Below are 23534 nucleotides of genomic sequence, written 5' to 3' on the forward strand. Positions count from 1 at the left end.
CCATTACTAATTTATTCCTTTAGCCATGATTAACCCCCTTTTCTAACCAGTGCCCATACCAGTGGCGTAACTATAGAAGAAGAAGACCCAAGGCCGCGGGGGGCCCAGGACTACTTCCTCTACAGGCGGCCCCACATAGGGGTGTGGCGGGTGGCCCATGATGCACACAAAATCTCAATGGGGGGTGTCTATGAAGATTCTCATTCATCCAGGTCATGATATACAGTATCTAGTAGAATTAAGTCTAAAAACAACTGGACTTTTCTGAGTTTTTCTTGAAAATGTTTCACCACTCATCCGAGTGGCTTCTTCAGTTCAAATGACTGGTAGGGAATTCCCCGGTATTTAAACTCTTGATGGTAGTAGAGTCACAGACATCCAATCACAATGGTTCCATTGAACTTGTTCAGTTAGGTGTTAGCTGAAACTGACAGGTGTAAGAAGGTATGATCCAATCACAATGGTACCAAGATTCTCATTGATGAAGGTGTTAATCCTTCAAAGTACATGACTGGAAGTGTGAACTGTTGTGAAACTGCCGGGGTAAGGATGTCAACGCGCCATTGTATGTTGGTGACAAGCGGTGTCTCAGGCCCCCTCCTCTGTTCAGGGATGGTTTTTCCAGGTTGGCATAAATGGCCTCTTTCACACCTCTTTCAAACCATCTGTCCTCTCGGTCCAAAATATGCACGTTACTGTCCTCAAAAGAGTGACCTTTTTCTTTGAGGTGTAGATAGACTGCCGAGTCTTGTCCTGAGGAGTTCGCCCGCCTATGTTGGGCCATTCTCTTACAGAGAGGTTGTTTTGTCTCCCCAATGTATAAGTCTGAGCACTCTTCACTACACTGGACAGCATAGACCACATTACTTTTCATGTGCTTGGGTGTTGGGTCTTTGATCAAAGACCAACAGAAAGACCAGACCTACAAACAGAAGGGAGGAACACAGCAGGCGAAACAACATAGTCATCCCATATGTTGCTGGAACATCGGAAAAACTTAGGCGAATTTTCAACAATCATCGCATTCCTGTGTTTTTCAAACCCAGCAACACCCTGAGACAAAAGCTGTCGCACCCGAAAGACCCAACACCCAAGCACATGAAAAGTAATGTGGTCTATGCTGTCCAGTGTAGTGAAGAGTGCTCAGACTTATACATTGGGGAGACAAAACAACCTCTCTGTAAGAGAATGGCCCAACATAGGCGGGCAAACTCCTCAGGACAAGACTCAGCAGTCTATCTACACCTCAAAGAAAAAGGTCACTCTTTTGAGGACAGTAACGTGCATATTTTGGACCGAGAGGACAGATGGTTTGAAAGAGGTGTGAAAGAGGCCATTTATGCCAACCTGGAAAAACCATCCCTGAACAGAGGAGGGGGCCTGAGACACCGCTTGTCACCAACATACAATGGCGCGTTGACATCCTTACCCCGGCAGTTTCACAACAGTTCACACTTCCAGTCATGTACTTTGAAGGATTAACACCTTCATCAATGAGAATCTTGGTACCATTGTGATTGGATCATACCTTCTTACACCTGTCAGTTTCAGCTAACACCTAACTGAACAAGTTCAATGGAACCATTGTGATTGGATGTCTGTGACTCTACTACCATCAAGAGTTTAAATACCGGGGAATTCCCTACCAGTCATTTGAACTGAAGAAGCCACTCGGATGAGTGGTGAAACGTTTTCAAGAAAAACTCAGAAAAGTCCAGTTGTTTTTAGACTTAATTCTACTAGATACTGTATATCAATGGGGGGTGCTTGGGCCCCATAAAATTTCACCACTGCCACAAATTTCAAACTTCAGAATATGTTTGTTGTGCATGTTGTGTGTGTATGGGTGTATGCGTGCTGTGTGTGTATGGGTGTATGTGTATGGGTGTATGCCTGCTGTGTGTGTATGGGTGTATGTGTGTGTATGGGTGTATGCGTGTATGTGTGTGTATGGGTGTATGCATGCTCTGTGTGTGTTCTTTATATGTGTGTTTTATGTATGAGAGTAAGTTTGTTGTGTGTATGGGTTGTATGTGTGCTGTGTGTTCTTTATATATGTTTTATGTATGAGAGTATGTTTGTTGTGTGTATGCGTGTGTGTGTGTGCGTGCTGTGTGTATGCGTGTGTGTGTATGCGTGCTGTGTGTGTATGCGTGCTTGTGTGTGTGTGCATGCGTGCTTGTGTGTGTGTGTATGCGTGCTTGTGTTTGTGTGTATGCATGCTTGTGTGTGTGTGTATGCCTGCTTGTGTGTGTACCAGTTTAGTCATTTGAAATGCTCACCCATTTCTTGAATAGGGGAACACTGAGATACATTTCTTCAGTATTATCCGCTAGCATTTCTAGGTGCTTCTAGGGCCATTTTACTTGCAGCACAGCCCATAGCCATATATATATAATATTGAGAGCAGATGGCGGCAGTTCAGCATATTTACAGAGCTTGCATTAACAGCGCAGGAGCTGCTGACTGCACTACAGGTGAGACTGGCTTAGAAGCACCCCCAAATGCCTGTGTGTTTATATACAGCCTTACTGTTCTCCCATTCAACGAAACCAGTAACCAGTGTCAGGATATTTTTATATCCTGGTACTTTACCAAACGTATGCCAATACTGAACCAGCTCATACGCCCAGGTTGTAGAAATGTACTTACTGTACAAGGCTACTGCTATTAGTATATTTAGTACCCCATTGATCCAGGGATTGTACCGATTGCCATTTTGGAGTCAGGAAGGAATTTTTCCCCCCTTCTGAAGCAAATTAAAGATTGCTTCAGACGGGGGTTTTTTGCCTTCCTCTGGATCATCTAGGCAAATTTTATCCCCCTTCCAATCCTAATTAGCATGTACTAATTAGGATTCGGTTTGGGATTAAGCAGAATTCGTTAGGGTGGGTTTGGCCGAACCTAAAAAAGTGGGTTCGGTGCATCCCTACTAATAAGTAATTAAGTCAGTGCAGATGAGACCTATAGTTACCATTAGAATTAAAACAAGTAAATAAATCGGTTTCTAAAATTAATTTAAATAGCAGCGGTTCAGTTCTGGCTTTTTTAAGCCAGCGATGGGCTACATATGTAACTAGGATTAGATACTATTACAACAACGTTTTTTTTATACCAATTGCTTACAGTGTGTTTTGTCTCAAAATGTATGACTGATGTATGGTTTTGTGGGATGTGTGTGAATGTGACAATAGGGCACTGTAAAAATAAGCCCAAATATCTCAGGCCATATTAGGCATAAAATACAGGGAAACTTAGATTTAGAGAAAACCAGGCAGAGCTTGATTAACCAAAATGCTGCCTGCTACTTTACCCCCACTTTTTAGTAATTTATTTATCAACAGCATAAATAGGGCCATCATCAGCGATTCCTTAGTATTAATATTCTAAAATCATTACTGGTTAGGGAAGTATTGCTGCAGATTATATGGTTAGCCAAGCAGCGGAGGTATAAACCCCACCTATGCTCTGCTGCCAACGTGATTGGCTCCAACACAGTAAAAATAGCCAATGTGTGTGTGAGTGAGTGTATGCGTCTGAACACCTAAATAGGGACCGTATAGGGAATCATTGCAGCAAATCATATGGTTAGCCAAGCAGTGGGGATTTAACCCTCATTACACCTATGATAACCAGGTGATTTGCTCCAACAAAATAAAATTAGCTAAGATCTGTGTGAGTGAAAGCCAATTAAATATGTATGTATGGATAGTTAGCTAATTGTTCCTTTCAGTCATTACTGAAGAGGAAAGGTCCCATGACAGTTTGTCACTAGGTGCTGGACCAGATAGGGAACTATTGCAGCAAATGATAGGGTGAGCCATTTGCTGGAATAGGTGTGTGAATGGACAGTAACAAGAGTTGAAGCCTTGACGTGGCGTTACTGCTCACATGGGTAACCGTGTGCCAATTCAACCATTTATGAGAGTGGAATTATGGAACATCTAAGGTGCCTTGCAATAGTATTCAAACCCTTGAGCAATTATAAACAATTAGAAAATATTCCGTTTGCAAAAGTTTTCTAAAATTATGTTTTGCCACAATAAAAGGTTTAAGCCCGTGGGTAGGCATGTACCAGCAGGGTGTGCATATGGGCCACAGAAAGGACTGGGCTTCCTACATAAGGGGTGGGGTTTAGCTGGTTTAGCACAGAGCTTTGGAGGATGAGGGGGATGGATTGTGAAGATCAGGTTGATGTTTGGGTCCCCAAAATTCCTATCAGTAACCCTGAGTGTAGAAGAGCCACCTTTTTCTTACTAAAGGACAAGGAAACCTACATTTATTGGGTGCAAGTGTCTAATCTAGCCCTGATCTCTTTCAATCAACTAAGAAAAAATTGCTCTGGCCCCAGTAACTTCTATATCAGATTATTTTTTTGTGATTTTTCTTCACTTTTCCAGTTTTAGACTTGCATCTGCACAGTAGTGGGAAATCTGAAAATGCGCAGGCTTAAGTCTATGTATGCTGAAGGGTGACTGGAAATGGTTATGCAGCACTCCTTCAGAAAACTCCCTCCCCCAAAAAAATATTGGCAAAATATTGGTTAATTTGGGTTTCCTTGCCCTTGCATTTCGCCTCAAATTTGGCACCTTTGTGCTGCTGAACTTTTTTAAGTAGCAAATAGTAACTGTTTCTCTTGCACTATTTCACTGTATTTTGAACCCTTCTAATTTCAACAAGATGCCAGGTATGTTTTTTGTCTTTAATTTACCAAATTACCAGGGGTGGCAACGACAAGAAACATGTACCAATCTCCTGGCATGACAAAGGCCTTTATGAGATTCTTCCTTGGATTCTACAGACATATTCATGCAACAATGCACCGGTAACTATGAAAAATCTGTTGTTCATAGCTGTTACCAGTAAACAAAATAAACACTAAATACTCTCACCAGGTAATTAGTGGGTGCTGGTACACCCTATATAATACATACCCTGCCCCCCCTTGCCACGACAAATCCACCTTGTCACAGGCGACTAATCTCCTCGATATTCCATCCCACTGGCTTGAATGTAATCGGCAATTGCGACGCCGCATATGCCATCCCACCGCCGATTTACAGGCAGGCGACTAGTCTCCCCGTCTGCCACGGCCCTTATACACACCTAGAGCTGCAGCAGGCAGCTGATAACGGAGAGCAAAGTTTGCACTTCCTGGATATTCAGCAGTAATTTCCAAAGCTCAGGTAACTCATTAATGGCTGACCATTTAACTATTTATTTCTAGATATTAATATAGTACAATGAGTCTCTGGCTCCACCAGCAACAAAACTGCCGATTACTCCTGAGGGCTCTAAATTTAAAATGCTTTAATGCACTTCCTGATAGAGGTATGGGACCGGTTATCCCAAATGCTTGGGACCTGGAGTTTACCGGATAAGGGGTCTTTCTTTAATTTGGATCTCTATACCTTAAGTGTGCTAAAAATATAATTTATGCTAAATAGTAGAAACCTCGCACTACAGTATTTATGTGTTGGGTGCACAGTGTAATGATATACTGATATAATATATCGTGTTATAGACACATGAAAGGGATACTGGCACACCTATGATATAGTTAAAATTTACTTATTTTATTAAACTTACTTTAAAAAAATTTTTTAGGATAAAAACACATACAAGGAAAAATAGGGAAGATTAAGATCAAAAACGACACTGTGCTTGTTAAACTTGGATCACTAAATCAGTAATGTATTTCGATTTGATACCGTTACAGATTTTAGCAACAGTATCAGGTTCACATATTACAGGGACCGAAAAGTGAGTGGCAGTTTATTGTATCTAAACTTCGCCACTATCTAAGCTACTTTAGAGCCGATTTGCAGGGACTGAAACAAAGTAACAATTTATTCTGTCAGGATTTTGCTACTCAGCAAGCTGCTCAAAGAGCCTGCACTTGCATCTGTTTCACCACAAGGGGTCAGGCTTGATACACCAAATCCCTATTGATATCTGTGTCTAATATACGTTGCCGAGGAAAAGCTTTTTGGTTATAGCGTCTAAACAACAAACGCCCGAGTTAAAATCCCGGTGCGGTTGGTATCGGCTGGCGTAGGTTTCCCTGCTAGGTATACTGCAGGTAAGTACTACGGACAAAAAATATTAACAGTCTGTTCTATCGGCTGGAATATAGTATAGTCTTAGCCATTAATCAGGCTGATTGTATTAGAGGCGCCGATCGTGATAATTAGGTCAAAACCACATCTGCTTAGTACAATTAGCTCTTACTCCTGCCACTGGAACTTCATATAAGGAAAATATAAAGACAATAACAGGTCCCCATCAGTTTCTAGTCAAGTGACACAGCGGATTGGCCAAGCTATAAATCGGCACTTAAAATTTTTCAAACGCAGAAGTGCTCTCCACACCTCCCCTTGCCAGAATGAATATTCGGATACCTTGCATTTCCGTAAAACGTCTCTGCTTTTTTATATACGCATTCAATCCCCGGCCGGGATTGTTTCACAAAATTGCCGGCAGTTACATACAACAGTGCATTTACTTATTAAAGTCGCACAAAGGGGCGGGAGAGTACTTCACATCAGATGCTATAAGAGAGCCTTATTCGGAGGAGATATATTAAAATACCCAACTTCCCGCAATTCCCCCAACTCTCAGGAAGGTCCTCAAATTAACCTTCGGCGATTGGGCTTACTTAGAGCCCACCTTTGAATCACACAGGCAACATAAAGCTGTGTACCGCTAATTCCAGCACATATCTAGTTATATGCTGATGCTGAGCGAAGGATTAATCAAACAGTGGTGCCTTATCTGTCCCTAGCAGCCATAGATTGGTGCTTTCAACATTACATGTCCCTGATCATTCTCGTGCCTACAACCATAACAGTTTTACCTCGGCACAAGATTCTAACAAACAACAGGTTCAAACGCTGACGCCAAACAAAGCTCTTTTGCGAAACGCGCGTCGGCGTTTGAACCTGTTGTTTGTTAGAATCTCGTGCCGAGGTAAAACTGTTATGGTTGTAGGCACAAGAATGATCAGGGACATGTAATGTTGAAAGCACCAATCTATGGCTGCTAGGGACAGATAAGGCACCACTGTTTGATTAATCCTTCGCTCAGCATCAGCATATAACTAGATATGTGCTGGAATTAGCGGTACACAGCTTTATGTTGCCTGTGTGATTCAAAGGTGGGCTCTAAGTAAGCCCAATCGCCGAAGGTTAATTTGAGGACCTTCCTGAGAGTTGGGGGAATTGCGGGAAGTTGGGTATTTTAATATATCTCCTCCGAATAAGGCTCTCTTATAGCATCTGATGTGAAGTACTCTCCCGCCCCTTTGTGCGACTTTAATAAGTAAATGCACTGTTGTATGTAACTGCCGGCAATTTTGTGAAACAATCCCGGCCGGGGATTGAATGCGTATATAAAAAAGCAGAGACGTTTTACGGAAATGCAAGGTATCCGAATATTCATTCTGGCAAGGGGAGGTGTGGAGAGCACTTCTGCGTTTGAAAAATTTTAAGTGCCGATTTATAGCTTGGCCAATCCGCTGTGTCACTTGACTAGAAACTGATGGGGACCTGTTATTGTCTTTATATTTTCCTTATATGAAGTTCCAGTGGCAGGAGTAAGAGCTAATTGTACTAAGCAGATGTGGTTTTGACCTAATTATCACGATCGGCGCCTCTAATACAATCAGCCTGATTAATGGCTAAGACTATACTATATTCCAGCCGATAGAACAGACTGTTAATATTTTTTGTCCGTAGTACTTACCTGCAGTATACCTAGCAGGGAAACCTACGCCAGCCGATACCAACCGCACCGGGATTTTAACTCGGGCGTTTGTTGTTTAGACGCTATAACCAAAAAGCTTTTCCTCGGCAACGTATATTAGACACAGATATCAATAGGGATTTGGTGTATCAAGCCTGACCCCTTGTGGTGAAACAGATGCAAGTGCAGGCTCTTTGAGCAGCTTGCTGAGTAGCAAAATCCTGACAGAATAAATTGTTACTTTGTTTCAGTCCCTGCAAATCGGCTCTAAAGTAGCTTAGATAGTGGCGAAGTTTAGATACAATAAACTGCCACTCACTTTTCGGTCCCTGTAATATGTGAACCTGATACTGTTGCTAAAATCTGTAACGGTATCAAATCAAAATACATTACTGATTTAGTGATCCAAGTTTAACAAGCACAGTGTCGTTTTTGATCTTAATCTTCCCTATTTTTCCTTGTATGTGTTTTTATCCTAAAAAATTTTTTTAAAGTAAGTTTAATAAAATAAGTAAATTTTAACTATATCATAGGTGTGCCAGTATCTCTTTCATGTGTCTATAACACGATATATTATATCAAAAATATAATTTAAACATTAAACTTAATAGAATTGTTTGCCACAAATAAGCATTAATTGTATCAATTAGTTGGGATCATTTAAAAGGTAGTTTAATTATTACAGAGAAAAAAGAAGTCACTTTTAATAAATTATTTCATTAAAATAGAGTCTCTGCTTTCTGCATAACAGATTTACAGATAACAGATCCCATACCTGTATTTGGAATCTGAGAAAGGAAAGGAAAGCCTATTTCATGTAATGGCTGAATAACAATATTTTAGTAGGAAACTCCTCAATTAAACTATTGAAAAGTCATAAAGAATATAACCTGTATAAATAGCACTGATCTACAATACACCAAAGCAACCATTAGAGGGCAGCAAAGAAATACCATGTTCTACTGATGGGTCCATACCTGTGCGAGTCCTCACGTGTCTTTATAGGTCAAAAGCATCATTAAAGCCTTTCCCGCAGAAGGTGCACAGGTGCCTTTTTACTTGATTATGACACTTGAGGTGACGATTGAGCATGCGTTAACTGAAAGCCTTTTGCACAGATCTCACAACTGTAAATCTCCTCACTGCACGACCCAGTTGTGAACTGAAAGGGCAAGATGATGAGAGTTGGTAAATAACAGGAACAGCAGCTTTGGGTGGTGATTACTTGTAAAACACAAGCAGTGTGTAAACCTTGTATAACACGTGCAGAAACACACAAAAGATCCAGCATTGCATGTTATGTTATTTGCATACTATAGGGAACATTTTTTGTCTGTTTGTCTGCTTTCTTGGGTTTGCAAGCAAAGTAAATGCCAGTATTCTGACCTTAACCAAAGTATGGATTGTCCCAATAAAAGTATTTTAAAAAGTGGATTTTTTTAAATTAATGAGGCTAATGGCACACGGGGTCCTACAGCTAAAACATCAAAGTGATCCAATAGCCAAATCTTTGCATATCACATTCTAATATTATCAATGGGAAGCATTATGGATCACTCAAGTGATTACTAGTTGCTTCCATTGGCCAAAATCCTAATCCAATGAGAACTGTGTTACTCTACAATATTCACTGACAAAATCGCGAGCAGCCCTGTATGCTCCTGGCTTTAACCATGAAGTCTAGGTCAGTATCTTCCAACTTTTACTATGGGACGGGTGACGTATATTCTACATATCACATTGGGGTCTAGTTCTGAGAAAGCATAAAATAGAAAAACAAATGGCAAAAGTAAGACAGCATTCACTGCAATCTCTATGCATTAACATATGCTTATTTGGAGTGGATGAAGCTAATATTTCAGGGGCAATCAAGGAAGTGCACAGTATCTGTCATTTGTGCACTGCAGCTGCATATGCCAGCCTTGGAGGGCCCTAGGGTGCCTGGTCAAACATTACATAGTTACATAGTTACATAGGGTTGAAAAAAGACTAGTGTCCATCAAGTTCAACCCATCCAAGTAAACCCAGCACCCATAACCCACACACATTGTTGGTATTACAAATGTAACACGTGTTCTAACATTGTTATCTGACTGAGACGGCAGTATACCCTTTTCAAAATGAATTCATTAACGGGGTGGTTTCACCTTTAATTTAAAGTTTAGTATGTTATAGAATGGCCAATTCATAGCAACTTTTTAAGTTATCTTGATTATTTATTTCTTATAGTTTCTGAATTATTTTCCTTCTTTTTCAAACTCTTTGTAGCTTTCAAATAGGGGTAACTGACCCCAGCAGCCAAAAAACTATTGCTCTGTAAAGCTACAGTTTTATTGTTACTTTGTATAACTTCTATTTCTATTCAGGTCATCTCCTATTCATATAAAAGTCTCTCATTCAAACCACTCCAAACTCCCAGGTGTTTGCATTTGGAAATAGAAGTAATGGGGTCCCTAAGGTGTGTGGGGGCTTGTTGTGCTACTGACAGAGGAAGAGGCATGGGTTTAGGGGTGTGGCTTAATATTACTTAATAAACTTTTACGTATAAGTGATGGGAGATATCCCTGCAGTGAGCACCAACTCTACTGCACAGCTGCAATCTAAGTCTACCTAAGGATGACTGAGAAATTAAAGTAGGATGGCTGTAAAAAGTAGTCTAGAAAGTTCACCCAATAGTTGCATTTTTTAAAGAAAAAAATGGAACCAACAAGGGGAAAAGTGATTGGATTCACCATGAGGGGGCTAATACTAGAAGGACCTCCTACACAGCCAATCAAGCCCTACTTAGTAAACTGATAAACTGGTAACGAGCATATTTAGCCCAGTATGTTGGAAATGGGAGGGGAAGTGTGCCTATATATTTAGAATCCTGTAATGGCATCACTGACTGTAAGCCTTCCAGTAAAGTCAAAGGCTGCAGAACAAAACTATAGTGGTGCATCCTATCAGGTCAATCTGATACTAGGGCCTTTTGCTGCCAAACCGACACCTAAACCATAGCACTCTGCCAGGCTGACAAGCTAAATGTCAGTAGTGGGATATAGTTTGCAATGTCAGTTGTTTTTGAGCTGAAACCGGCTCATATGGGAACAGCAGTCGTACAATTGCAGAGAAATACTTGAAAAATATAAGTGATTATTGCTAAGGTTTTGTAAAAGGTTACATATACAGGCACAAAAATAAGTGAGAGTGTGAGACCCAGCTTGGCAGGTTTGTTGTAGTGAATGTAACCGTGAGTACCCACACAGTTCCTCTACCTTGTGAAGGTGCATTTCAGGAAAAGAGATTTAGAATTGGAGATAGCGTAAAAACTCGTTGGACAAATATAGCTCACCCGAAGCTTTTCAAACAACTCGGCCAACTTTAGCAAGTACCTGAAAAATAATATCAAAAATATTACTTAGAAAGTTTTTCAAACAAATATAAACACACAACCAGAAACACTGAATAAATGCATGCAACTCTAGATCGAAAACACTGTTCTATTTCACAGGGCTCATCCATTAACCCTCAACACCGGAAGGTGTGCCAGAAACCAAAGCAGTAACTAATTTTATAAGCAAACAAATGCTTCACACATAAACTATGGATGCATGCTTAACACTATACTCTGCTGCATGCACCTGCTTGACCAACTGTACTTATTTATCATTGCTTGGCCATACATACAGTTTTTGGCACATGGGGTGTTTAAAGTCTTCCCATTATCAAACAGCGATTGACCACTAAGTGTAATAGTGTGAATACAGCGGCAGGCATTTACCACAGATATATTTGTTTGTGTTTGCCTGAATGAGTGGAGCTGAGGGAGCTATGTGGCCTCTCTCATCTGCTCACGCCATCTCCCAAAATTAAAGTAAATGACTTTATTTGAACATCAAAAATCATTCAGAACAATTGCTCTGCATGTAATGGAGGAACAGATACCAAGACCTTAACCACTGCCTGATTTCTCTTAACTGCAGATATACCAGATACAGGAAAGATGCAGTAGGCTTACTCAACAGTAAAAAAAAAAAAATATGGAGGAGTGCACCGATTTTCTAATATATTGGACTTTTTTAAACCCACAAAATGATTTCAAAGGGCATTTTCTGACGATTCGGAGGATATGATTACAGGCCTTGCATTCCCTCTTGCATCTGATCTGAATTACATTTACAGCACAGTAAGATTCAATATAAGGCATTTTGGACCTATAAAATCTAATGTTATGCAAAAGTGCCATATCTTGTGGAAAAGTGTCCTGCCAATGAGGCCTATTCAAGAGACAATTGAGGGATTATATATATATAGTGGTGTGAAAAACTATTTGCCCCCTTCCTGATTTCTTATTCTTTTGCATGTTTGTCACACTTTAATGTTTCTGCTCATCAAAAACCGTTAACTATTAGTCAAAGATAACATAATTGAACACAAAATGCAGTTTTTAAATGAAGGTTTACGTTATTAAGGGAGAAAAAAAACTCCAAATCTACATGGCCCTCTGTGAAAAAGTGATTGCCCCCCTTGTTAAAAAATAACTTAACTGTGGTTTATCAATTTCAATTTTCAATATCAATTTCTGTAGTCACCCCCAGGCCTGATTACTGCCACACCTGTTTCAATCAAGAAATCACTTAAATAGGAGCTACCTGACACAGAGAAGTAGACCAAAAGCACCTCAAAAGCTAGACATCATGCCAAGATCCAAAGAAATTCAGGAACAAATGAGAACAAAGTAATTGAGATCTATCAGTCTGGTAAAGGTTATAAAGCCATTTCTAAAGCTTTGGGACTCCAGCGAACCACAGTGAGAGCCATTATCCACAAATGGCAAAAACATGGAACAGTGGTGAACCTTCCCAGGAGTGGCCGGCCGGCCAAAATTACCCCAAGAGCGCAGAGACAACTCATCCGAGAGGCCACAAAAGACCCCAGGACAACATCTAAAGAACTGCAGGCCTCACTTGCCTCAATTAAGGTCAGTGTTCACGACTCCACCATAAGAAAGAGACTGGGCAAAAACGGCCTGCATGGCAGATTTCCAAGGCGCAAACCACTTTTAAGCAAAAAGAACATTAAGGCTCGTCTCAATTCTGCTAAAAAACATCTCAATGATTGCCAAGACTTTTGGGAAAATACCTTGTGGACCGACGAGACAAAAGTTGCACTTTTTGGAAGGTGCGTGTCCCGTTACATCTGGCGTAAAAGTAACACAGCATTTCAGAAAAAGAACATCATACCAACAGTAAAATATGGTGGTGGTAGTGTGATGGTCTGGGGTTGTTTTGCTGCTTCAGGACCTGGAAGGCTTGCTGTGATAGATGGAACCATGAATTCTACTGTCTACCAAAAAATCCTGAAGGAGAATGTCCGGCCATCTGTTCGTCAACTCAAGCTGAAGCGATCTTGGGTGCTGCAGCAGGACAATGACCCAAAACACACCAGCAAATCCACCTCTGAATGGCTGAAGAAAAACAAAATGAAGACTTTGGAGTGGCTTAGTCAAAGTCCTGACCTCAATCCTATTGAGATGTTGTGGCATGACCTTAAAAAGGCGGTTCATGCTAGAAAACCCTCAAATAAAGCTGAATTACAACAACTCTGCAAAGATGAGTGGGCCAAAATTCCTCCAGAGCGCTGTAAAAGACTCGTTGCAAGTTATCGCAAACGCTTGATTGCAGTTATTGCTGCTAAGGGTGGCCCAACCAGTTATTAGGTTCAGGGGGCAATTACTTTTTCACACAGGGCCATGTAGGTTTGGAGTTTGTTCTCCCTAAATAATAAAAACCCTCATTTAAAAACTGCATTTTGTGTTTACTTGTGTTATCTTTGACTAATAGTTAAATGTGTTTGATGATCAGAAACATTTTGTGTGACAAACATGCAAAAGAATAAGAAATCAGGAAGGGGGCAAATAGTTTTTACACCACTGTATGTATATATATATATATATATAGCAAGAAAAAAGAGCTGCACTCACCAGGACTTGGCAAAAATATAGTAAGTTTATTTAAGCAAAGAGATCCAACGTTTCGAGCACTAACTGTGCTCTTCCTCAGGGGTTTTTTCCCTGAGGAAGAGCACAGTTAGTGCTCGAAACGTTGGATCTCTTTGCTTAAATAAACTTACTATATTTTTGCCAAGTCCTGGTGAGTGCAGCTCATTTTTCTTGCTTTATATTTTTTAGCCAGCACCCTGGGCATTTGAATTTCAATAGGGTGTGCTCCGTTTGTTCTTGCTATATATATATATATATATATATATATATATATATATATATATATATATATAGACAATCTGTAGAGAGCTGGCACTCACACTTATAGATACAATATATGCCTGGGTGCAGTATCAAAAGTTCAGGGAAATATTGCAAAGAAAAGACATCGCACTCACAGGTCTTAGTTGAAGGAAAAACGATGATTTATTTTCACAGCATACAACTGACGTTTCGGCTGCCTCCGCAGCCTTTCTCAAAGTGAACAACAAGTCAAATCCTATCCACCATTTAAACCTACTATGGCGCCAAAATCACCTGATGACGTCATACAACACCCGAGACGTTGCTCCCCCCTCCCCTCCAAAACACCAATATATTAAATAAAACTCTTATTTACATTTAAAAGAAGAAAACAAGATACGAAATCAAGAAAATAGAAATATAGATGAAATATCCCACCAAAGTGTGTAGATAATGAGATAGATCTCCCACAGTGTAACATGTAACCTGCGCAGGCTGAACTGTAACTCACCATAGTAAAGATACAGGGCTGTTAAACGGGATCAGTGGTGGTGCAGCGGGGTGCAAGTTCTATTCGCATTGCCACCCTCCGGTGCCATCACGAAAAGCTACTCCTAGATCACATACCGGTTCCGTGCTGTGTAGCGGTGACCTCAGTATCGGCCGCTCTGAGGTTGAGTTGCGAGTGCGTTGCTATAGTTACGCGTATTGTCCTTGCCGGGTTCAGTCCGGTCCACCATTGTGACTATGCGGTGCCTATAAAGGCTGTGTGGGTCATCACCCACAGAGTCCTGCAGGCACCTACCCCTGCCACCTTCATATTTTGTGGCCATTTTTGTTCGCGGGGTACCTGGATATAAGGGGTGTATGGGGAGATAAGGCGAGTGAGTACTCGCAGTTTATGGCTGCGAATCTCACCGGCCACTCTGTCACCCTAATCCACTGTAATTAGTAGTGATACCGTATAGGTATGTAGCAGCTCGTACCGCAAATTTCACAGTCTGAGTGGAACCTATAGAGTTCTAGGTTTATACTACAGGAATTACGTCGGGGTTTTTTAAGGGAAAAATTGTTACAAATTGTTACATTAGTGTCCAACCAGTTTCCCTGCGCAGGTTAGTGTGTATCAAAGGAACAGAAAGAGGGATAAAGTAAAATCAAACCATTAGTGTATCTCCAACAGAATGTGACAAAAGACAAAGTGTAGAGGAAATAAAGATACAAGGTATTGAGGTTAAGATCCGTTAATAGAACCATATATGATACCAAAGCTTCAGTCAGTACCTCAGAGGTGCCTGTGTCGCATTTCACATAGTGCTTATTGTAACCATCTGGGGCTCGTTGCTCAAGGAGAGCAAGATTCAATACTTTGTATCACTTTAAACTAATTCATAAAAATAAACTCAAAAATGGATACTCCCTTTAGGGAAAAGTTCCAGCACAGATATGTTACATTTTGAGTGGATAACACGCAATGGTGTAGTACCACTTGTTATTCTTTTTTTGAAATAACATTTTAAAAATGCTTAGTGTATATCAGGTAGTTTAGTACATCTCCCACCTTGTAATGTAAATACAGATATAATATTGCTAGAGACTATAAAAGTATAGTGTATATATAAGTTCATAGGTAGAATGCAGAATATGACACAAGTTCATTAAGTCCATAGGGGCTAATAGTGTTCAATCGATGCATCCATCTAAGTTCTTTTTGTAGAAGGAGTTTGTCGCGGTCACCCCCCCGTACAAGGGGTGGGATATGGTCAATGATCATACACCTTAGACTGGCCAGTGTGTGTTTGTGAGACAAAAAATGGGCTGCCACTGGGGTACTTGCTTCTCCTGAGGCCAGCGCTGCACGAATAGCAGACCTATGGTTGGCCATACGGTCTCTAAATGTAGTCACAGTTTTTCCTATATACATCAAACCACACGGGCATTTAATAAAATAAATGATGTATTTAGATGTACATGTCAGTCTGTGTTGGATTAAAATAGCCTTTCCTGTGTGTGGATGGTTGAATGATGGTCCACAGATAAGTGCACTGCAAGTGGTGCAGTTTGGGCACTTATAACAACCCAGTTTCGTCGACGGTAACCAAGAATGAGGTGTAGAGGACTGATAACTGTGGATCGGGTCTGTTTTAACCAGAATGTCTCTCAAACTGCGCCCTCTCTTATACGCAATTCGTGGGGGGTGTCTGAAAATCGGAGGAAGGGTACGGTCTTTCTCCAGGACAGACCAATGATAAGAAATAGCTTCCACAAGAGGTCCTTTTTCCGGTGTGTATGTGGTGACAAAGGTAAGTCTGTCCTCCGTCTTAGTTGGTATGGTTGTCCTTCCGGAATTGAGAACTGAGGCTTGTGTAAGTGTTGAGATCCGGTCCTCTGCCTTATCCAGAATGGAAGGTTTGTAACCCCTTTGAGTGAAGCGTGTTCTCAAGTCTCTTAATTGGTCCTGCAGGGTCATCGGATCAGAGTTATTCCTTACCATTCTTACCATTTGCGAATAGGGGATACTCTGTAGAGTGTGAGGAGGGTGGCATGATGTAAAGTGTAGCAAAGTATTCCGGTCAGTGTCCTTTCTGTGTGTAGTGGTGGTGAGAGTTAGGTCAGACACCCCTTATATCCAGGTACCCCGCGAACAAAATGGCCACAAAATATGAAGGTGGCAGGGGTAGGTGCCTGCAGGACTCTGTGGGTGATGACCCCACACAGCCTTTATAGGCACCGCATAGTCACAATGGTGGACCGGACTGAACCCGGCAAGGACAATACGCGTAACTATAGCAACGCACTCGCAACTCAACCTCAGAGCGGCCGATACTGAGGTCACCGCTACACAGCACGGAACCGGTATGTGATCTAGGAGTAGCTTTTCGTGATGGCACCGGAGGGTGGCAATGCGAATAGAACTTGCACCCCGCTGCACCACCACTGATCCCGTTTAACAGCCCTGTATCTTTACTATGGTGAGTTACAGTTCAGCCTGCGCAGGTTACATGTTACACTGTGGGAGATCTATCTCATTATCTACACACTTTGGTGGGATATTTCATCTATATTTCTATTTTCTTGATTTCGTATCTTGTTTTCTTCTTTTAAATGTAAATAAGAGTTTTATTTAATATATTGGTGTTTTGGAGGGGAGGGGGGAGCAACGTCTCGGGTGTTGTATGACGTCATCAGGTGATTTTGGCGCCATAGTAGGTTTAAATGGTGGATAGGATTTGACTTGTTGTTCACTTTGAGAAAGGCTGCGGAGGCAGCCGAAACGTCAGTTGTATGCTGTGAAAATAAATCATCGTTTTCCTTCAACTAAGACCTGTGAGTGCGATGTCTTTTCTTTGCTATATATATATATATCTATATATCTATATATATATATATATATATATATATATATATATATATATTATATATATGATTACAGGCCTTGCATTCCCTCTTGCATCTGTTCTGAATTACATTTACAGCACAGTAAGATTCAATATAAGGCATTTTGGACCTATAAAATCTAATGTTATGCAAAAGAGCCATATCTTGTGGAAAAGTGTCCTGCCAATGAGGCCTATTCAAGAGGCAATTGAGGGAAGTATTGTATATATATATATATATATATATATATATATATATACATATACATACACACATATACATGCATATATATGTTATTTATGATTTGCGCGCGTATGCCATCACACCGGCGATTTACATTTTTGCCGGTGGGATGTCATATCGGGGAGATTAGTCGCCCGCAACAAGGGAATCTCCCTCGTGTGCCAGAGCCTTTATTTGTTGAACACAAGGCTGTACACACCCAAAACTGGGAAAAGGGAAAGGTCACTCCGACTGCACTCTAATGAAATGAAGCTGTCTATGGCTATAAACACTAATGTTACACAAGTCTCTAAAAACTGAGGAAATTTCATGCTGGAAAATTGTTCTGGCCGTTTGCATCTCATTTCATATTAATATACTTGCACTACTGCCAAAATATACACTCATATTTATTTTAGCATGAGGGAGTCTCTGTAGATAGTTTTAATTTAGTCTGATCAAACCACAGCGCAAACCAAGTTTCAGACTTTTAACATGAAATATTTAAACAGTCTGACCAGATGATTTTTCATATTTCAGTTTCATATTTTTTTTTTTTCGGGGACTGCATCGGTCTGTCCAGGTGTGGTTGTGGTTGATGCTGCACTCTATATAATGTCTAAAGACTTTTTGCTTTGAAAGATCAATAATGATAGTGAGCACTAGTTTTTTTATTTCCAAAATTAACTTTTTTTGCACTGGGCATACATTTAAGAAATTACTGGTTCTACATTGCCTTAAATGCATGATCAATTGCAAATTCCTAGAATACCTGCTTTTAATAAAAAGCTACAGACTTGTCCTCCCCTCTTGCTCCATTCAGCAGTGCCAGTCAAGGCCCAGTTTAAACACATCTTCTCACTAACTGCTCCACCACTGACCCTACTAAAGATGAACCCTCTCCCAGACATACTCTGCATATGCTGCACAAATGTCTGTGTGAGTGTAAACTGTCTTGGTGGGTTTCCTCCAGGTATCTACACAACAAAAACAAATTAAAACGTTAGGGCTCTTACACAGGAGTATTTGCATATGCATTCCAATGTTGTTGCTTTTTAGGTGTTTTTACCACACGGGAATGTTTAAGTTACCAGAGCCCATTGTTTTCTATTGTTCCTGTACCCAAGGCATCATGCTGAACTGCTGATCGCAGATGAGAACAACATTCGGCATGAAAACCCTCATGTGTAGAAGCCCTGCATTGGCTCCTGTTGAAAAACTGCCCCTAGTATGTATGAATTAATAGGGACCTGATCCTGCACGCTCCAATAGGGCAGGAAACGATATATAAGGGCCCTGCACAATGCCCCACGCAAGGAACAAAAAATAACTGCACCAGTTTTTTTTATTTTTATTAATGCTCTGTGCAGACAGCAACCCTGGGGGGTACACATGCTGCTAAATGAGCACTAAGGGGCATGCTCTATTCAGGAGTACGATCCAGTTGGCTGGTTATTTTACTTTGTGCTCTTCAGTTGGCTGCCTGATATCTGATTTCTCATTGCCCCCAGCCTTAGCAAAATGGATCATTTCCACATAACAAACGGGAAGTATTCCAAATAACTTCCTACTCAAACATTCCTTTCCCTAAGGCTGCAAACTATGGCTTACTTTCTAACTTGAGTGTTCTCCTCTTCAGCTACACGTTAGGGCAGCCGAAATATGAATATAATCATCTGCGACGTCTGCAAACAAAAAGAGAAAGATTTCAGGTCAACCTAGTGCAAGCATAATGATTTGTCCATCTTTAATCCTAAAGATATAATAAAACAGCTCATATGTAAAACCCTACATAGCAAATAATTCACTCTACCATTTAAAATTTTATTCCCGAACCAACAAATGTATTTTGTTTTAGTTGTAATATTGGTGTGTATGCGCCATCTCAGTGCATTGTGCCTGATTCAGAGCTTTCAGAAGGAACCAGTGCTCCTTTCAGGTAAACTATTGTTTCTCCTACGTAACTCGAGGAGTCCCAAGCTGGACCTGTATTTCTTACTATTCTGATACCTACTGGGAGCTGCTATCTTGCTCCCTTCCCATTGTTCACCTGATCGGCTACTGGGGGGATGGATACATCACTCCAACTTGCAGCTCAGCAGTAAAGTGTGACTGAAGTTTATCAAAGGACAGGCCACATGGTTGTGGCACCCTGAGAAATTATGAATATGGCTAGCCCCATGTGAAATTTCAAAATTAAATATAAAAAACTCTGTTTTAAAAACAGATTTCAATGCAGGATTCTGCTGGAGAAGCTCTTTAAACTGATGCCATTTTGAAAAAAACATGTTTTCCCATGAAAGTATTCATTCTGGGGATATAATTTTCCTTTAAAACAAAGAGAAATGACAAAGTATAATTGTGTTCCATGCGCACATACTTTTGTGAGTTCTTGTCATTCTGTCAGCTTTTGCACACGAGTCCTTGATCCTGTTGTAGTAGTTTACCAGGAAGGTTTTTTCTTGATCAAAGAACTCGTCAACTTCCTACAGGGGGCAACAGAGAAATCAAAAAGCAAGTTTCTTTGTAGAAGAAAAACAACCTTAAAACTAATCGATTTTTAAAATTGATTGTCTAATTACATAAAATAGCATTTGAAGCTTTTAATAAAAGGCTCTCTGAAGCAAGCTGTTGTCAGATAATGACAGGGGTATCACTGTACGATGGTTATTAACAGGCTGGGGCTCAAGGAATCTTGGTGGCCCCAGGAGCACAAAGAAGTCAGTATTTTTTTTAATGCAGTATTAAAGAGCCACACACCGGGGGGTACAGGAATACAGGTAGATTAAGATGCTGGTAACAAATTTGGTGTTTTAAGTTTGATGGCGCCAAAGATTGGAAAAAACACAAATTTTACACCAGGGCACATTATCAAAGCCACTGAATAGTACCAGTAGTTTTTGTGAAATTATCAAACTAGGGATGCACCGAACCCACTTTTTGGGTTCGGCCGAATCCCGAACCGAATCAACATATGGTAATCAGGATCGGAAGGGGTTAAAATAAATAAATAAATAAATTTCACCTGACCATTTTACCCTTTCCGAATGTTAATTAGCACATGCTAATTTATGCTAATTAGGACTTGGACTTGGATTCGGTTCGGCCAGGACTGTGGATTCGGCCTTAACCGAATTCTTCTTCTTCTTCAAAAAAAAGCCTGGATTTGCCCAAATCCTGAACCAAATCCAGGATTCCTTGCATCCCTACCTAAATATATGACAAGTACTAGACTGTGCACCAGTGTAACCCACAACAAGTGCCCCTCTGCTGTTTGTTATATCTGGTGCTGCAAGATGAAAGCGAGCATCACGGGTATTTATTAACACTGGAGGACAAGCATCACCAGTAATGCTAGCAACCAATCACATTCAGTCTCATCTAAAACAGTAGTTCATTTACCCCTGACAGTGGCTCTGACTGAGCTCAGAGAAAGTTTGGCTGTTTCTGTAGGATTTGGCTGTTTCTTGGTCTCACACTGAATCATGCATCATGCTTTAGGGCTGTGTTTCATCAGCTAGAACCCATGCTTTAGTCAAGGTGAATGGAATCATGAATAGCTCCAAGTATCAGACTATTTTGTCACAAAACCTTCAAGCATCTACTAGAAAGCTGAAGATGAAGAGGAACTTTACCTTTTAGTGTGACAACAACTTGATGGACTCTGGTCTTTTTTTTAACTATGTAAAAACTCAAAGCATACATCTAAATTAACAAAGCATTGGCTTCATAAAAGGAGGATCTATAATGAAACCAAAAGGTGCTTCAGCCAAGTATTAGTTTAGTGGGTGTGCCCAGTAATGCAACCAGGTTTTTGTAGGATTTATTTTTTCCTTTATTTTTTATTAAACTATTTTTATTTCTTTTCAATCTTTTCGTATAGATGGCAATTTTGCAATAAAGGTTGATTATGTTCTGACAGAATTTATCTTGGTTTATTTTTTTATTTAAGAAAAAGCTGCCATTTTGCAGAGACATGTAGTCTTTTTATATCCAGAGTACATAAAGGAAGATAAGTTAGTTTGGGGACCTCACCAAAAAAGTGGATCTTGTAATGAAAGGCCGGCTTTAAGTCCTAGCTGATCCTAGGGAAAATCAAACTTCCAATCAACATCTGGCCGGGTAGAGGGTCCAGAATTGGTTTGGAGGGGCAGAATTGCCAGCTTAAATCTGTCCACCTTGAGGTGGGCATATTGGGGAATATCTGCTTTTTTTGTCAAAATCCCCAAATGAGCAGATCTCATAATATACGGCCTGCTTTAATTTATACAACTGCTAATATGCACAAGTAATTTATTTCAACTTTAGGGCAATGACACATCATACACTTTGTTGCCCATGTAGGTGACAAAATGCCAGAAAGTATCTTTGAATTGGTGTCAGTATGACTTGCTGGTAGTAAAGTACTTGAATCACATAAGGGTAGGAAAGTGCAGAAGTGCAAGCATAATATAGGATTTACTGAAACTGTGAACTGAACTGTACTAACAAAAACACTGCCAAAAAAAAGGAGAAGCACTCACATCTTGGTAATTTCTAGGAAAATGTGGAAGTTGGTGTCTTTGCATAAAATAGGGTGCGATGCTATCCTCTGCAGGAAAACTTCATGCACTGCCACAGTCTTCTTATACACTGCCAAATACTCACTGCAAACACAACAAAGGAGGTCAGATTCTGGGATGTAGAGAAAGAAACACCATCCTGGGGTTCTCCTAAGCCCCAAAACTGCCATTGACAGTTATGGCTAATCATGAATATATTTTACCTTAAATGGTACAGAATGAGAGTAGAAATGATTGCGTGGCTAAAGCACTTATTTACTAATACGTTGCATGTATTCATATGAACGGGAGCTAGTACAGAATACTATGAAATTATGGCATTAGTTACACCACAGGTTGGGTAACAAGGCTGCAAACTAGGGGTTCTCTTAGCAATAAATATGAGGCCTTGGTAAAAAAAAAATGTACACCGGATCCCCTTATTTGAAATATACTGAAAGCAGTTTAATGAAAGCTGAAGTCCAACAACAGCAGGCAGATATCTCTATTAAAGTCACAGCTGTAAAACATAGCTAATAAATTTAGACATTTTTCCACTACAGGTATGCTATGTGTATGCCCTAGCCAAGATCTGACTTGTTTACTTGTGAAATGCAAGTTCAATTTACAGAAAAGAGAAAAAAAAGGGTTGATATGAGAAGCTAAAGTAGGACACTGCTTGGCAGCCCAGTAGTGTCCGGATGTAAACACCTGGCAGAACTACACATTCCAAAAATGCATGGGCAGGCATCCCCGGTCCCTGCAGAATGGATAGACACAGCTCCACACAAAACTGTACAGAAAAGAATGGGTAACTAAAGATCAACTCTGCTTTGTGCCAATAACAACATCTGTTAAATAGTGTCTGCCAAATAAACCAATCATTGTGCAGTTTTAGTTCTCAGAAGCACACAAATACGCCCCCTATTCTAAAATATAATTCACAGAGATGTATGAAAATTGTTACTGAACCTTAGAGTACCAGTTCCCAAACTGAAGGGCGGCTGCCCTAATGTGGCTCAATGCAGCGGATAGAGGGACCCATATGAAGTTTAGTTATAGTAAGATTTGAGAGTTAATACATATATACTCTCTGCTATGCATGTATGGCATATGTATGTATGACAATAATAGAGTGACTGGAAAAATCATGTATACTCATAGCTTTAATTCTATTATAAGTTATGTGGGGTCTTAAAGGATAAGGAAAGGCTAAGAAAGAGTTAATCTCCAGCTGCAGGCATTCCTTCAGTTCTCTTAATAGTGCCCTTAGGTCTCCCCATTATTCTCCCGTTTAGATGATCAGAAGCTTCATGGGAAAAAAATACGCTGAGCTCTGTAAAGAAAGTTCCCATAATGCCTCGCTCTTGCACCAAGACCAAGACCAGTGTACATGCTTAGTTTGTAAGACTATGAGGAAGCTT

The 23534-nt window shown here is 40.4% G+C and overlaps 1 protein-coding gene across 1 annotated transcript in view; it reads right to left on the reverse strand.

Moving 5' to 3' along the window:
• LOC105945182 (transcription factor Ovo-like 2) overlaps positions 1-20143 on the reverse strand; it is a 122908-nt gene extending 102765 nt beyond the window's left edge. Inside the window, exons 1-4 of the mRNA XM_031902038.1 lie at positions 19950-20143; positions 19181-19254; positions 11078-11117; positions 8721-8905 (exon numbers count right to left, since the gene is read on the reverse strand). The gene's annotated coding sequence lies outside the window, so the exon portion shown is untranslated. The remainder of the gene's footprint in view (positions 1-8720; positions 8906-11077; positions 11118-19180; positions 19255-19949) is intronic.
• Between the last annotated feature and the right edge of the window lie 3391 nt (positions 20144-23534).

This window comes from Xenopus tropicalis, chromosome 5 (assembly GCF_000004195.4).
Source record: "Xenopus tropicalis strain Nigerian chromosome 5, UCB_Xtro_10.0, whole genome shotgun sequence".
In the NCBI taxonomy this organism is placed as follows: domain Eukaryota; kingdom Metazoa; phylum Chordata; class Amphibia; order Anura; family Pipidae; genus Xenopus; species Xenopus tropicalis.